Consider the following 14,856-nt stretch of genomic DNA (forward strand, 5'->3'; position numbering starts at 1 on the left):
CATGTTGTTACCAAACAAACAAATAACTAATTAGCACAAACAACTTCCCTTCCAGAGCCTATGACCTCCTCAGCCATGGCTAGGTTTGAAATAGTAGATGTGAATTCCCTCCTGTGAAGTGGCCCTTAAATGTAGGCAGTAAGAAGTTGGTTATAACATAACAGTCTATCTTCCAGGTCATTAGCATAGCATGCAGAGTCCCTAAATTAGAAAGATTACTGATAGCTTTTCTTCCCCAGCAAAGTGCATTTAAAAAAAACAAACAAACCTATTTTTGTTGGAATGAAAAAAATGCAAACAGAATCTTGACTTTTAAGAATAGAATTCTAAATTAAAAGAATAGGCATGTAATGGGGAACACGCTAGAATTCGGTCTCTTAATTGGGTGTAGCAAAAATAACATGGGTATTTTAGAGAATAAGAACACAAAAGCAATGTGGGAGGAAGGATTTATTTTGGCTCACAGTCCGAGGGATACAGTTTGTTATAGTGGGGAGTCATAGCACCGGGGGGCTCTGTTGGTAGCAGCATATAGCACTAGTCAGGGAAAAGAGAGACCTGAGCTAGGTCTGGAACCAGCCATTCCATGTCCTTATGGTGCCATATCTGCCAGATAAACCTCATATTAGAAGATCCCACAACCTCTCAAATAGCGTTGTTACAAGCTGGGAGCCAAGTGTTTGGACACAAGCCTGGGGGTCATTTTTATATCCAAGCCATAACATTCCAGTCTATCCCCCCACAGGCCTATGGCCATCCTTTTATTCTTTCATACATGTGTATTATGTGTATTATGTCCTCCCCTCCCAATTTTCTTTTCATTCTCTAAAACATCCCCCACCCCTGGTGTTATAAATCTCTTTCCCCTATTTACTAATTTTGGTTTTGTTTAGTGTCCCATAGATCTAAATCAGGGGCACCTGTGTGATCCTGAATTTGGAATTACCCATCAGAGCCTAGTGGGCTCACCAATGGATATACAGCTGGATACCCTTCTTTCCCTCTACTGCACTGTGTGTGGCCAGCAGATCGGCAACACATGGACCCATGAGTTCTGTGGTGGTTTGAATGAGGAATGACCCTCAAGCATTTGACCACTTGGCTCCCACTGGTGGAACTGTTTGGGGAGGGTAGGAGGTTTGACCTTGTTGGAGGAGGTGTGTCACTGAGGTGGGCCTGGCCTAGCTGCCTTGAGGTTTTTTAAGGTTAGAGTCCTAGCTCCTGGGACACTATGTGCCTTTTGGTTCCTGAGAGACTTATGCACACTCTCAGGCAGTGAAGCATTTAGGCTGCTTTATGTTTCTCTGTATGATTCCTTAGTAGTCAAAGAAGCATAGAAGCTTAATAGGACAATTGATCTTGGACATTAATCCTGTGTACTCGGTATAGCTTGCAAACTTCGTTGTATCCTGGTAAATACAACTGTCTTGATCCCAGATATTGACATTATTTTCTGTTTCTGATAAAGGTATAGCAAGTCTGATTGCTCTCAATAAAACAGCCACAACCTCAGTCTTGCTGTGGCCCCTCCAGCTCAAGCCTGGGTTAATTTCTTGCTGCCATATCAGGTAATAAAGGCTTGGTAAGTATGCACAGGCTCTTACATTTTTACTTTTTTTTCTTTTGAGGCAGGATTTCTCTGTGTAGCCCTGGCTGTCCTGGAACTCGCTCTATAGACCATTCTGGCCTCGAACTCAGAGATCCACTTGTGTCTGTCTCCTGAGTGTGTGCCACTACTATGGCTAGGCTTGAGATCTTAAGGTCTCACCCTACTTCTTGTTTGCCATTTCTTTCTACTTTGTGCTTGTGGTTAAAGGTGCAGGCAACCGCTTCCTGCTTCTGCTGCTCTGTTTCCCCACCATGATGGAATCCTGTCCCCCAGAACTGTGAGCCCTAATAAACTCTTTCTTCTATAAGTTGCCTGAGTCATGGTGTTTTATCACAGAAACAAAACAGTTGAGGAGGAAAAAAAGAGAAGCCATCCCTTCCTACTCCATATCAGATTGTGAGAAAAGCCTGACTTCTGTGGACCCAGGACCAGCCTGTACAGCTGCTGTTGAGTTCATGGTTGCCTTGGCCATGTCATGTTAAAAGATGATATTTATCAGCTCCTCTCACCATCTTCCAGCTCTTACATTTTTTCCCACTTCCTCTTCCACAATATTTCCTGAGTCTTATGGGGGGAGGTGGTACAAATGTCTCATCTGAAGCTAAGTCCTCAGCTACCCTTTATTCTCAGCATCTTGTACAAACAGTACATTTGGTCTCAGATCTAAGAATATTCTCAGGCCTCTTCTGAAGTTTGAGCAGGCTCTTAATTGTGAGCCTCTACAAAAAACAAGTTTGTGTAGATTTCCAGTGTACAATGACACAGAGTAACCATCCCTATTCCAAAGAGGAAAATGGGGACATAGTAAGAAAATACTAGACCAAACAAGACTGAACCCAGCATGGGAAAACCAGTGCCAATGGTACCACATCCGGCTTTGGGGGCATGGTGGTATTGTCTGGTCTCCAAAAGGCTTGGGTAGTCCCACCCTCATGTGTGCTTGTAACACACACGACTCTCATTTGGGCTTGGCCCACTTGTTACTTGCAGTTTCCCTTGGTGACTGTCACATGTTCCTGGCATCTCCTGGTCTTCATCTTCACATCTTTATGTACAGCCACACTTATAAACTACAGGAAATCTGACACTGGTACTGTAGTCCTATTGAGAAAAGTCTTTGCTTATACTCATGTCTCCAAGTGGTTTTTTTCCCCTCTACTAGTTTCAAAGTTTCAGGTTTGACCTTTAGAGTCATTGATCTATTTGGGTGGATATTTGAACAAGTGAGAGGTAGGAATCTAGTTTCAGTGTTCCACATCTTTAGCAACCATGAAAATACAAATCAAAGAGATTTCATCTTACCTTAGGCAGAATGGCTATCATCGAGAAAATAAAAGCAATGCCAAGTGTGATGCTTCATACCTATAATCCCAGCACTTGGGAGCTAAGGTACAAACATTGCCATGGACAGTATGGGCTACAGAATGGGATTGGTTTCTTTTTATTTTTTCTTTTTTTAAAGAATAGGGCTCTGAAGTATCCCAGTAGGGCATTTAACACCAATGCCTGAAGACCTGAGTTTCACTCCTGTAGTTCACATAATAAAAGCAGAGAATCAGCTCCTGAAATTTGTCATCTGACCTTCATATGCATAACACACACACACACACACACACACACGCACACACGCATGCACGCACGCACATGCACATGCACATGCACCCACACAACCCCCCCCCAAATGCTGGTGAGGATAATGGTTCTCTGGGCAAAGGATCCCTTATGTACTTCTGATGCAAAGGTAGACTAGTCCAACTACATAGAAATCAACCTGGAGGTTCCTCAAAAAGAAAAAAGAAAAAAAAGATACATTGTATACAAGTATAACATTTTTAAAGAAAAAATCCAAATCTTGCCAAGTCACATGGAAATGTTGGTTATGACTGGCTATAGTCACATGGTGGCAGCAGAGGGGTAGGGATAAATGGTTAGCTGCTGGCAGCTAATCAGCACCTCAGACTAGGAGTTTGGCAACATGCATGAACACATTCAGAGAATTTGTTCTTAGAAACAGAGGCAAGAAAACATCAAGCTCCCACACTTTAGATTATGAGAGAAAATAAAATGTTACTTGGTGACTACAACATGTCCACAACCTTCAGAGTCTGGTCAGTTAAGTAGGCCAAGAAAGGCCGAGAAAGAGAAGAGAGAGATGTCTGGGGTTGGTCAGAGATGAGCTCCCTAAATGAGAGGGAACTCATTTTTTAGCTCAAATTCAGTCTAATGACTTATTAACCTGAGTTAGTGAGTGTGTCTAAATGTGTCAAGACTTAGTATGTCAATGTGTGAGAACTTTATATGAATTATATTATATAATTCTCACAACAATTTCTGAATGATGGTGTCCCAACTATTTTTGTTAAGCAATTTTCCAGAGGTCAATGGGCTACTGAAGAGTAAAGTCAAGAGTTAAATGTGGAAATCAAGGCATATATGCAAGAAAATACCATTATGAAGCCCACTGTTTTATTTACTAACTTAAAAAACAGCTAAAAATAGTGTTTTGAGATTCTACAGTACCCTGTCAGAATGGCTACTATCAAGAAAAAAATGATGACAAACGCTGGGAGAAACTGGGGAAGAGGGCCTTCCTTACACACTGACTGCAGACTCAAGCAGCCACTGGGAAATTAGTGTGGAAGTTTCTCATAGAACGGCAGTGGGGCTGGGGAGATAGTTTAGTTGGCAAAGTACCTACTGGACAAGCACCAAGAATTGAATTTTAACAGCCAGAACACAAGAAAAAGCTTGGTGTAGTGGGTGAGCCGGGAACCCCAGGGCTGAGGGAGCAAAGACTGATAGAACCCTGAAGTTCATTGGCCAGCAGCCCAGCTGAGTGGATGAGCTCTAGGTTAATAAGAGGTTTTGTTTTAAAAAATAAAGGTGTGTGTGTGTGTGTGTGTGTGTGTGTGTGTGTGTGTGTGTGTGTGTAGTGTGTCAGTGCATATGTATAGTGTATGTGTAGTGAGTGTGTATAGTGAGAATGTGTATAGTGTATATTGTGTATGAGTGTGTATAGTGTGTGTGGCATGTGCGTGCGTGCGTGCGTTTGTGTGTGTGTGTGTGTGTGTGTGTAGTGATGGCTCAACAGTTAACAGAGTTTACTGCTCTTCTAAGGGAATTAAGTTTGGCCCCTGGGATTCACATTGGGAGGTTCACAATCACCTCTTACTCCAGCTCCAGGGAGTAGGGCAATATGACTGACTCTCTTAGGAGCTAGAGCCTCTAAGGAAGTAACCATGTGTAAGTGACGTCAGAAGGGTGGGGTTCTTTTTTTTTTTCTTTTAAAAGGTTTATTTATTTATTATGTATACAGAAGAGGGTGCCAGATCTCATTACAGATGGTTGTGAGCCACCTTGTGGGTGCTGGGAACTGAACTCAGGACCTCTGGAAGAGAAGTTGGTGCTCTTAACCTCTCAGCCATCTCTCCAGCCCTGAAGGGTGGAGTTCTTATCCAGCAGGACTGGTGCCCTTATAAGACAAAGAAGAGACCCAGGACAGTGCACCTGCTTTCCCTGATGTGCCCAGAGAAGAGGCCATGTGAGGACACAGCTGGGAGGCGCAATCCACAAGTGAGAAGGGCGCCCTCACCAGAGGCCGACCTGATGGTACCATGCTCTTGGATTTCTAGTCTTTGCATTTCATCTTGATGGCTTGACTAACAGCAGTTAGTGGTTGAGGGGCTGTAGCTCTCTTTGCTTGCAACTTTGCCTTCTACATAACATACTGTGGCCATCTTTTTTTCTCCAAATAATTTTATATCTTCTTGAAATTATCTCCAATTCCCCTATCTCAGCCTTTTTTTCCTTAGTCTATTTCCTAATTTCAGTATATATTCCTTAAAAAATCTCATAACCCCATTTGCTTAATTAGCATATGTTAATTTGCAATATAATGGGCTTTGTTTTAAAATTTTCAAATATGAATATGATGCAGTTGGACTGCTGTAGTGGTATTTGCTCCTCCCATGACCTTGGGCTGTAGGGCCGGAAGGAGGCGGTGCTTCCTGCCATTGTACTCGACCTCTTATAAAATAAGGGAGAAGGTCACATGGCCCTCCTCCCTGCTGCCTGCGACGTGGATTCCCTCCCCGTCAGATCAGAGGACGACTTCAGCTGTCTACTCCATTCTGTATTTGTGAGTGTATTTCCTCAATTTATATATTTTTTTAAAGATTTATTTATTTATTATGTATACAGTGTTCTGTATGCATGTATCCCTGCAGGCCAGAAGAGGGCGCCAGATCTCATTACAGATGGTTGTGAGCCAACATGTGGGTGCTGGGAATTGAACTCAGGACCTCTGGAAGAACAGCCAGTGTTCTTAACCTCTGAGCCATCTCTCCAGCCCTCAATTCATATCTTAATAAATCCCTATTACCCACTATATAGCCTCACGTGGATTGATCTTTTTTATTTATTTATTTATTTATTTTATTTTACAATACCATTCAGTTCTACATATCAGCCACGGGTTCCCCTATTCTCGCCCCTCCCACCCCCTCCCTTTAACCCCCAGCCCACTCCCCATTCCCACCTCCTCCAGGGCAAATCCCCCCCACCCCCCAGGACTGCGATCAATCTGGTAGACTCAGTCCAGGCAGGTCCAGTCCCTTCCTCCCAGACTGAGCCAAGTGTTCCTGCATAAGCTCCAGGTTTCAAACAGCCAACTCATGCAATGAGCACAGGACTTGGTCCCACTGCCTAGATGCCTCCCAAACTGATCAAGCCAATCAACTGTCTCACCTATTCAGAGGGCCTGATTCAGCTGAGGGCCCCTCAGCCTTTGGTTCATAGTTCATGTGTTTCCATTCATTTGGCTATTTTTTTTCAATAATTGAGTAAAACCGAAATTTATTATAAGCCACAGTCGTCCTAGGGACCTCCATGCTATATATATAGCCTCCATGGTTCTATGGGTTGTGGTCTGATTGTTCTTTATTTTATATCTAGATTCCACTTACGAGTGAGTACATACCATGACTGTCTTTCTGGGTTTGGGTTACCTCACTCAGGATGATTTTTTCTAGTTCCATCCATTTGCCTGCAAATTTCATGCTTTCATTGTTTTTCTCTGCTGAGTAGTACTCCATTGTGTATATGTACCACATTTTTTCCATCCATTCTTCTGTTGATGGGCATCTAGGTTGTTTCCAGGTCCTGGCTATTACAAATAGTGCTGCTATGAATATAGCTGAGCATGTATCTTTATGGTATGAATCAGCATTCCTTGGGTATATGCCCAAGAGTGGGATGGCTGGGTCTTGAGGTAGTTCGATTCCTAATTTTCTGATAAACCACCATACTGATTTCCACAGTGGCTGTAGAAGTTTACATTCCCACCAACAGTGGAGGAGTGTTCCCTTTGCTCCACATCCTCATTGACTGTCATTGGTGTTTTTGATCGTAGCCATTCTGACAGGTGTAAGGTGGTATCTCAGAGTCGTTTTGATTTGCATTTCTCTGATGATTAAGGATGTTGAGCATTTCTTTAAATGTCTTTCAGCCATTTGTAGTTCTTGTTTTGTGAATTCTCTGTTTAGCTCTTTAGCCCATTTTTTAATTGGACTGTTCAGTATTTTGATGTCTAGTTTCTTGAGTTCTTTATATACTGTGGAGATCAATCCTCTGTCAGATGTGGGGTTGGTGAAGATCTTTTCCCATTCTGTTGGCTGCCTTTTTGTCTTATTGACTGTGTCTTTCTCCCTGCAAAAGCTTCTCAGTTTCGAGAGGTCCCATTTATTAATTGTTGTGCTCAGGGTCTGTGCTGTTGGTGTTTTATTTAGGAAATGGTCTCCGGTGCCAATGCGTTCAAAAGTGCTTCCTACTTTCTTTTCTATTAAGTTTAGTGTAACTGGATTTATGTTCAGGTCTTTGATCCACTTGGACTTGAGTTTTGTGCATGGTGACAGATATGGATCTATTTGTAATCTTTTACATATTGACATCCAGTTATGCCAGCTCCATTTGTTGAAGATACTTTCTTTTTTCCATTGTATAGTTTTGGCTCCTTTGTAAAAAACCAGGTATTCATATGTGCATGGATTAATGTCAGGGTCTTCAATTCGATTCCATTGGTCTGTATGTCGGTTTTTATACCAGTACCAAGCTGTTTTTATTACTATAGCTATATAGTAGAGTTTGAGGTCAGAGATGGTGATGCCTCCAAAGGTTGCTTTATTGTATAGGATTCTTTTAGCTATCCTGGATCTTTTGTTTTTCCATATGAAATTGAGTATTTTTCTTTCCAAGTCTGTGAAGAATTGTGTTGGGATTTTGATGGGGATTGCATTGAATCTGTAGATTGCTTTTGGTAAGATTGCCATTTTTACTATGTTAATCCTACCTATTCATGAGCATGGGAGATCCTTCCATTTTCTGATATCTTCTTCAATTTCTTTCTTTAGAGATTTAAAGTTCTTATCAAAAAGGTCCTTCACTTGCTTAGTTAGTGTTATCCCAAGGTATTTTATATTATTTGCAGCTATTGTAAAGGGTGATGTTTCTCTGACTTCTTTCTCAGCCCTTTTATCATTTGTGTATAGGAGGGCTACTGATTTTTTTGAGTTGATCTTGTATCCTGCCACTTTACTGAAGGAGTTTATCAGCTGTAGGAGTTCCCTGGTAGAGTTTTTGGGGTCACTTATGTATACTATCATATCATCTGCAAATAATGAAAGTTTGACTTCTTCCTTGCCAATTTGTATCCCTTTGATCTCCTTTTGTTGTCTTATTGCTCTAGCTAGAACTTCTAGTATAAATTGAATAAATATGGGGAGAGTGGACAGCCTTGTCTTGTTCCTGAATTTAGTGGTATCGCTTTGAGTTTCTCTCCATTTAATTTGATGTTTGCTGTTGGCTTGCTATAAATTGCTTTTATTATGTTTAGAAATGTTCCTTGTATCCCTGATCTTTCTAAGACCTTTATCATGAAGGGGTGTTGGATTTTGTCAAAGGCTTTTTCAGCATCTAAGGAGATGATCATGTGGTTTTTTTCTTTCAGTTTGTTTATATGGTGTATTACATTGACTGATTTTTGTATGTTGAACCATCCTTGCATCCCTGGGATGAATCCTACTTGGTCGTGATGGATGATTGTTTTGATGTATTCTTGGATTCGGTTTGCCAATATTTTGTTGAGTATTTTTGCATCAATGTTCATGAGGGAGATTGGTCTGTAGTTCTCTTTCTTTGTTGCATCTTTGTGTGGTTTGGGTATCAGGGTAATTGTAGCCTCATAAAAAGAGTTTGGTAGTGTTCCTTCTGTTTCTATTGTGTGGAACAATTTGAAGAGTATTGGTATTAGTTCTTCTTTGAAAGTCTGGTAGAATTCTGCACTGAAACCATCTGGTCCTGGGCTTTTTTTGGTTGGGAGACTTTTGATGACTGTTTCTATTTCTTTAGGGGTTATTGGTCTATTTAAGTGGTTTATCTGGTCTTGATTTAATTTTGGTATGTGGTATTTATCCAGAAAATTGTCCATTTCTCCCTGGTTTTCCATTTTTGTGGAGTACAGGTTTCTGAAGTATGACATGATGATTCTCTGGATTTCCTCATTGTCTGTTGTTATTTCCCCCTTTACATTTCTGATTTTGTGAATTTGGGTGTTCTCTCTTTGCCTTTTGGTTAATTTGGCTAGGGGTTTCGTCTATCTTGTTGATTTTTTCAAAGAACCAACTCTTTGTTTCATTGATTTTTTTTGTATTGTTCTCTTGTTTTCTATTTTGTTGATTTCAGCCCTCAATTTGATTATTTCTTGGCATCTATTTCTCCTGGGTGAGTTTGCTTCTTTTTGCTCTAGAGATTTCAGTTGTGCTGTTAATTCATTGGTATGGGATTGCTCCATCTTCTTTATGTGTGCATTTAGAGCTATGAATTTTCCTCTTAGCACTGCTTTCATAGTGTCCCATAAGTTTGGGTATGTTTTACTTTCATTTTATTGAATTCTAGGAAATCTTTAATTTCTTTCTTTATTTCTTCCTTGACCCATTGATGTTTCAGGTGGGCATTATTCAGTTTCCATGAGTTTGTGGGTTTTCTATAATTTTTGTTGTTGTTGAGGTCTAACTTTAAGGCATGGTGGTCTGATAAGATATAGGAGGTTATTCCAATTTTTTGGTATCTGTTGAGATTTGTTTTGTGTCCAAGCATGTGGTCAATTTTTGAGAAGGTTGCATGGGGTGCTGAGAAGAAGGTATATTCTTTTGTGTTAGGATGGAATGTTCTGTAGATATCTATTAGGTCCATTTGAGTCATAACATCGGTTAGGTCCTTTATTTCTTTGTTAAGTTTCAGTCTGGTAGATCTGTCTTTTGGTGAGAGTGGTGTGTTAAAATCTCTCACTACTAATGTGTGTGGTTTGATGTGTGTTTTAAACTTTAGTAGTGTTTCTTTTGTGAATGTGGGTGCTTTTGTATTTGGAGCATAAATGTTTAGAATCGAGACTTCATCTTGGTGGATTTTTCCTGTGATAAATATGTAATGTCCATCCTGATCTCTTTTGATTGATTTTAGTTTGAAGTCTATTTTATTAGATATTAGGATAGCTACACCATCTTGTTTCTTAGGTCCATTTGCTTGGAAAGCCTTTTCCCAGCCCTTTACTCGGAGGTAGTGTCTGTCTTTGAAGTTAACGTGTGTTTCTTGCATGCAGCAGATGGATGGGTCCTGTTTTCTTATCCATTCTGTTAGCCTGTGTCTTTTTATAGGTGAGTGGGACCATTGTTATTGATGGATATTAATGACCAGTGATTGTTTATTCCTGTTATTTTTTGTGGTTGTGTTGTGTTGTCCTTCTGTGGTGTATGTTGGTGTGGGATTATCTATTGCTTGATTTTTCATGGATGTGTTTAGCTTCTTTGGGTTGGATTTTCCCTTCTAGTGCTTTCTGTAGGGCTGGGTTTGTGGACAGGTATTGATTAAATCTGGTTTTATCCTGGAATATTTTGTTTATTCCGCCTATTGTGATTGAGAGTTTTGCTGGTTATAATAGTCTGGGTTGGCATCCGTGGTCTCTTAGTGTCTGCATGAGATTTGTCCATGATCTTCTAGCTTTCATAGTCTCTATTGAGTAGTCTGGTGTTATTCTGATGGGTTTGCCTTTATATGTTACTTGGTCTTTTTCCTTTGTGGCTCTTAATATGTTTTCTTTGTTCTATTTTTTTTTTTTTTAGATCCAGCCTATTCGATGTTCTGTAAGCTTCTTGTATCTTCATAGGTATTTCTTTCTTTAGGTTAGGAAAGTTTTCTTCTATGATTTTGTTGAATATATTTTCTGTGCCTTTGAGTTGGTATTCTTCTCCTTCTTCTATCCCTATTATTTTTAGGTTTGGTCTTTTCATGGTGTCCCAAATTTCCTGGATGTTTTGTGTTACGACTTTTTTGTCTTTAGTGTTTTCCTTGACTGACAAATCTATTTTCTCTATTGTGTCTTCAGTATCAGAGATTCTCTGTTCCATCTCTTGCAATCGGTTGGTTATGCTTGTTTCTGTAGTTCCTGTTCATTTAGTCAGGATTTCTATTTCCAGCATTCCTTCAGCATGTGTTTTCTTTATTGTCTCAAATTCATTTTTCAGATCTTGGAGTGTTTCTTTCATCTGTTTAATTGCTTTTTCTTGGCTTTCTTTGATTTCTTCCCATTTTTTGTTCGTTTTTTCTTCCATTTCTTTAAGGGAGTTTTTTTTTTATTTCCTCTTTAATGGAGTTTTTCATTTCCTCTTTAAGGGAAGTTTTTATTTCCTCTTTAATGGAGTTTTTCATTTCCTCTTTAAGGAAAGTTTTTATTTCCTCTTTGAGGGAATGTTTTATTTCTTCTTTAAGGGCCTCTATCATCTTCTTAAAGTCATTTTTAGGGTTGATTTCTTCTGTTTCTTCTGTCTTGGTATGTTCAGGTCTTGCAGGTATAGAATCACTAAGTTCTGATGTTGCCATATAGGTCTTTATGTTGTTGCCTGTATTTTTGCACTGGCACTCATCTCTTCCTCTGTGCGGTGCAGGTGGTGTCTGTGTCTGAGAGTGCCTCTCTTGTTCTAATCTGTTCTAGTCTTGGTTTAGTAGGAGTTCTTGGTTAAATTGGTGTATTGGGCTATTTCTTCAGGGGCAGCTGATCTTAGTCGGTGAAGTATATATATACTTATGATTCTGGTGATCTGGTTTGGTGGCTGGGCAGTGCCTTCTTCTGTGTTCCCAGGTCACATTTTGTTCATTCATCAACTCTTCAGCTGATCTTGTTTCTTCAGACTTCCAACTGTAGGCATCTGAATCCTCTCCCAGATGGGTTTCAGCTGAGCGGGGTAGTCTCACCAACACCTCCAAGTTGTTGGGTTTCGCAGGATCAGCAGCTGGGCCCTGGGTTTTCCTCAGACAGAGTGTTCAGATTCGTTCTGGTTCCGTCCCACGGATATAGCTTCTCCCCTGGGTGTTGGGGTTAGAGTCGTCCCTGTTCCAAGCTGTGTCTGCTTGTCTCTGTCACTGGGCTTGTCTACCTCTGCGGTCTGCCGCTGGGCCTGTATGTCCCTGTCAGCTGCCGCCGGGTCTGTCTGCCTCTGTGGGCCACCGCCGGGCCTGTATGTCTCTGCCAGCTGCTGCCACGGGCCTACCTACCTCTGCTTGTCACTGCCGCTGGGCCCGTCTATCTCTGCCGGCTGCTGCTGGGCCTGTATATCCCTTTTGGCCGCTTCCACCGGGCCTGTCTACCTCTGTGGGCTGCTGCCACAGACCTACCTGCGTCTGCCTGTCTCCACCACCGGGCCTGTCTCGTGGATTGATCTTAATAGACTGCATTCTTCTCTTCTTGTTTTGCCTTCTATCCCCACTTCCTTACACAGCCCTAATAATCCTCTTTTGCTTTTGTGCCCTCTACACCCTAAATTCTACATATCAAAGAAAACATGGTATTTCTTGTTTGGAATCTGGCTCTTTTCAATTAACACTGTGATGTTCCATTCCATCCATTTCCTTGCAAATGACATAGTTCTTTGTTATTGAACAAAATTCCATTGTGTGTATAGGTCACATTTTCTTCATCCATTCACCTATGGATGAGTACTTGGGCTGATTTTACAACTTGGTTGAACAGGGTTGTAATAAATATGTAAAGAGGTATGTGTTTAGTTTATTTATTTATTTATTTATTTATTTATTTATTTATTTATTTATTTATTTAGTTTGTTTATGTTTTTGAGACAGGATTTCTCTGTGTAGCCATGACTATCCTGGAACTCACTCTGTAGATCATGTTGGCATGGAATACACAGAGATTCACCTGCCTCTGCCTTCTGAGTGCTGGGATTAAAGCTGGCCACCACTGCCAGGTTAATTCTTTGATTTTTTTCAAGGGTAAGTTTTTTTTGGGTACAATAATCTTGGCTGCAAGTTATTTTCATGGTTCAAAATATATCATTGCTGCCTCGATCCAATCGCCTTTTATATGAGCTGTGTTGATGCCTTTTGAATAGTGTAGTACAGTGTCCTCATCAGTTTTGCTTAGAGAAAGTTTGTGTCATGGTCAGTGGTGACTGCGGAGACTAACAACTAATTGATCAAAGCATGGAAGGCCATGGGGACTGGATGCCCAGCCATGAGCATGACGTTGATATCACCCTCTACAGCTCAGGCGACATGGCAGAAGAATGAGCAGAAAGAACGGAAGAACTGGGGAGAGTGGGGTGAGGTAGTGGTGTGAACTCCACACGTCCTTTGGTTCTGACCATAGCTTTATGGTTCTCATACATGTGAGGGCAAGGGTGTTTGTATACATGCTCAGTTCCTCTCTCAGGAGAGACATAGAGATTATAGGGAGGGAAGTAGAAATACAAATTCCAAGGCCCATGAAAACAGGGTATGCATGTAAGGGAAAGGGGATGGCAGGGAACAGGGCAGAAGGCATGTGGGTGTGCTAGGAAGAGGGAGTAATTGTTTATGCTGAGCTAACAGCTTGCTTTAACAGCTTGGAGTATTGAGCCATTTATAGAATTCTAAAGCAATCTTTTCTATATAGAGAAAAACATGCTTTCATTTTGCAGCTCTACTGGCTGGCTTTTCCCTGTGGAAGCCCTGGAAAGGAGATAGACTATTGGACTCTTCTTGTACCTATAGAAAGAGTAATCAGTTTGCATTTATGATCTGAGTGAACTTCTCTAGTAACATCTCCCCAGCCTTTGACATGAAGACTGTTTTATTCTATAAAGATACAAGTTATATTAAAGATGAGTCTGTAGAAGGCAGACTTGAAAATTCCTTTCTTGAACTACAACTATTTTTTTTCTGAATGAAATGGTTCACAATACTAGACATTATTTTGAATGGACTGTAGGATTGAAAGTATCAACACTGGGGGGTGGGGGTGAGCTGAATCAGTTCTGAAAAGGCCAGTCATTTGAGGAGGAGATCATGGAACATCTGACCTCACTTAGCCATAGGCTCTTATCTTCTAATACAGTCGTTTTGAGCTTAGAGCTTTCACGTACACATTTTGGAAAACACAATTCAGTTAATTGCACCAACTACAGGAGAGGGGACACGCCTCACTCAGTCATCTGATTTCCTTCCATAGCTCAAAGGACTTTGGGAAAAGGGCTATAAAAGCCTTTGAACTGAAACATTCTTCCAGATTAAGTAAAAGCTTTTTTAAAGGGGTGGGGGGGGGGGGGTTGGAAGGGAATCACTAGTGTGTGTGTGTGTGTGTGTGTGTGTGTGTGTGTGGTGTGTGTAGAAGTAACCATCTTATTAAATAAGAAACAGAGAACCAATGTAAAAATAAAAGCCCAAGAGGTCAGAGCTAAGAGCCTTACCCTTCCTGCTTCAGTGATCCTCTTCAGCCAAGAGAGACCTACTTCCTGTATGTTTGTCTTTATATAGATTTTCTGCTCTGCCTTCTCATTGGTTGTAAACCCAACCACATGACCGCCTCGTCACTGCTTGTCTGTACAGACCTCCAGGTCTTCTATGGCTGGTATTGAGATTAAAGGCGTGTGTCTCCAATGCTGGCTGTATCCTTGACCACACAGAGATCTACCTAGCTCTGCCTACCAAGTGCTGGGATTAAAGGTGTGCACCATGAATGCCCAGCTCTGCTATGGCTTACTGTTAGCTCTGACCTCCAGGCAACTTTATTTATTAACATACAAATAAAATCACATTTCAGTACAAATAAAATATCACCATATTTCCCCTTTTCTATTTTTTTTTTTTGGTTTTTCGAGACAGGGTTTCTCTCTGTAGCTTTGCACCTTTCCTGGAACTCACTT

The sequence above is a fragment of the Peromyscus maniculatus genome, chromosome 4, assembly GCF_049852395.1.
Source record: "Peromyscus maniculatus bairdii isolate BWxNUB_F1_BW_parent chromosome 4, HU_Pman_BW_mat_3.1, whole genome shotgun sequence".
NCBI lineage: Eukaryota > Metazoa > Chordata > Mammalia > Rodentia > Cricetidae > Peromyscus > Peromyscus maniculatus.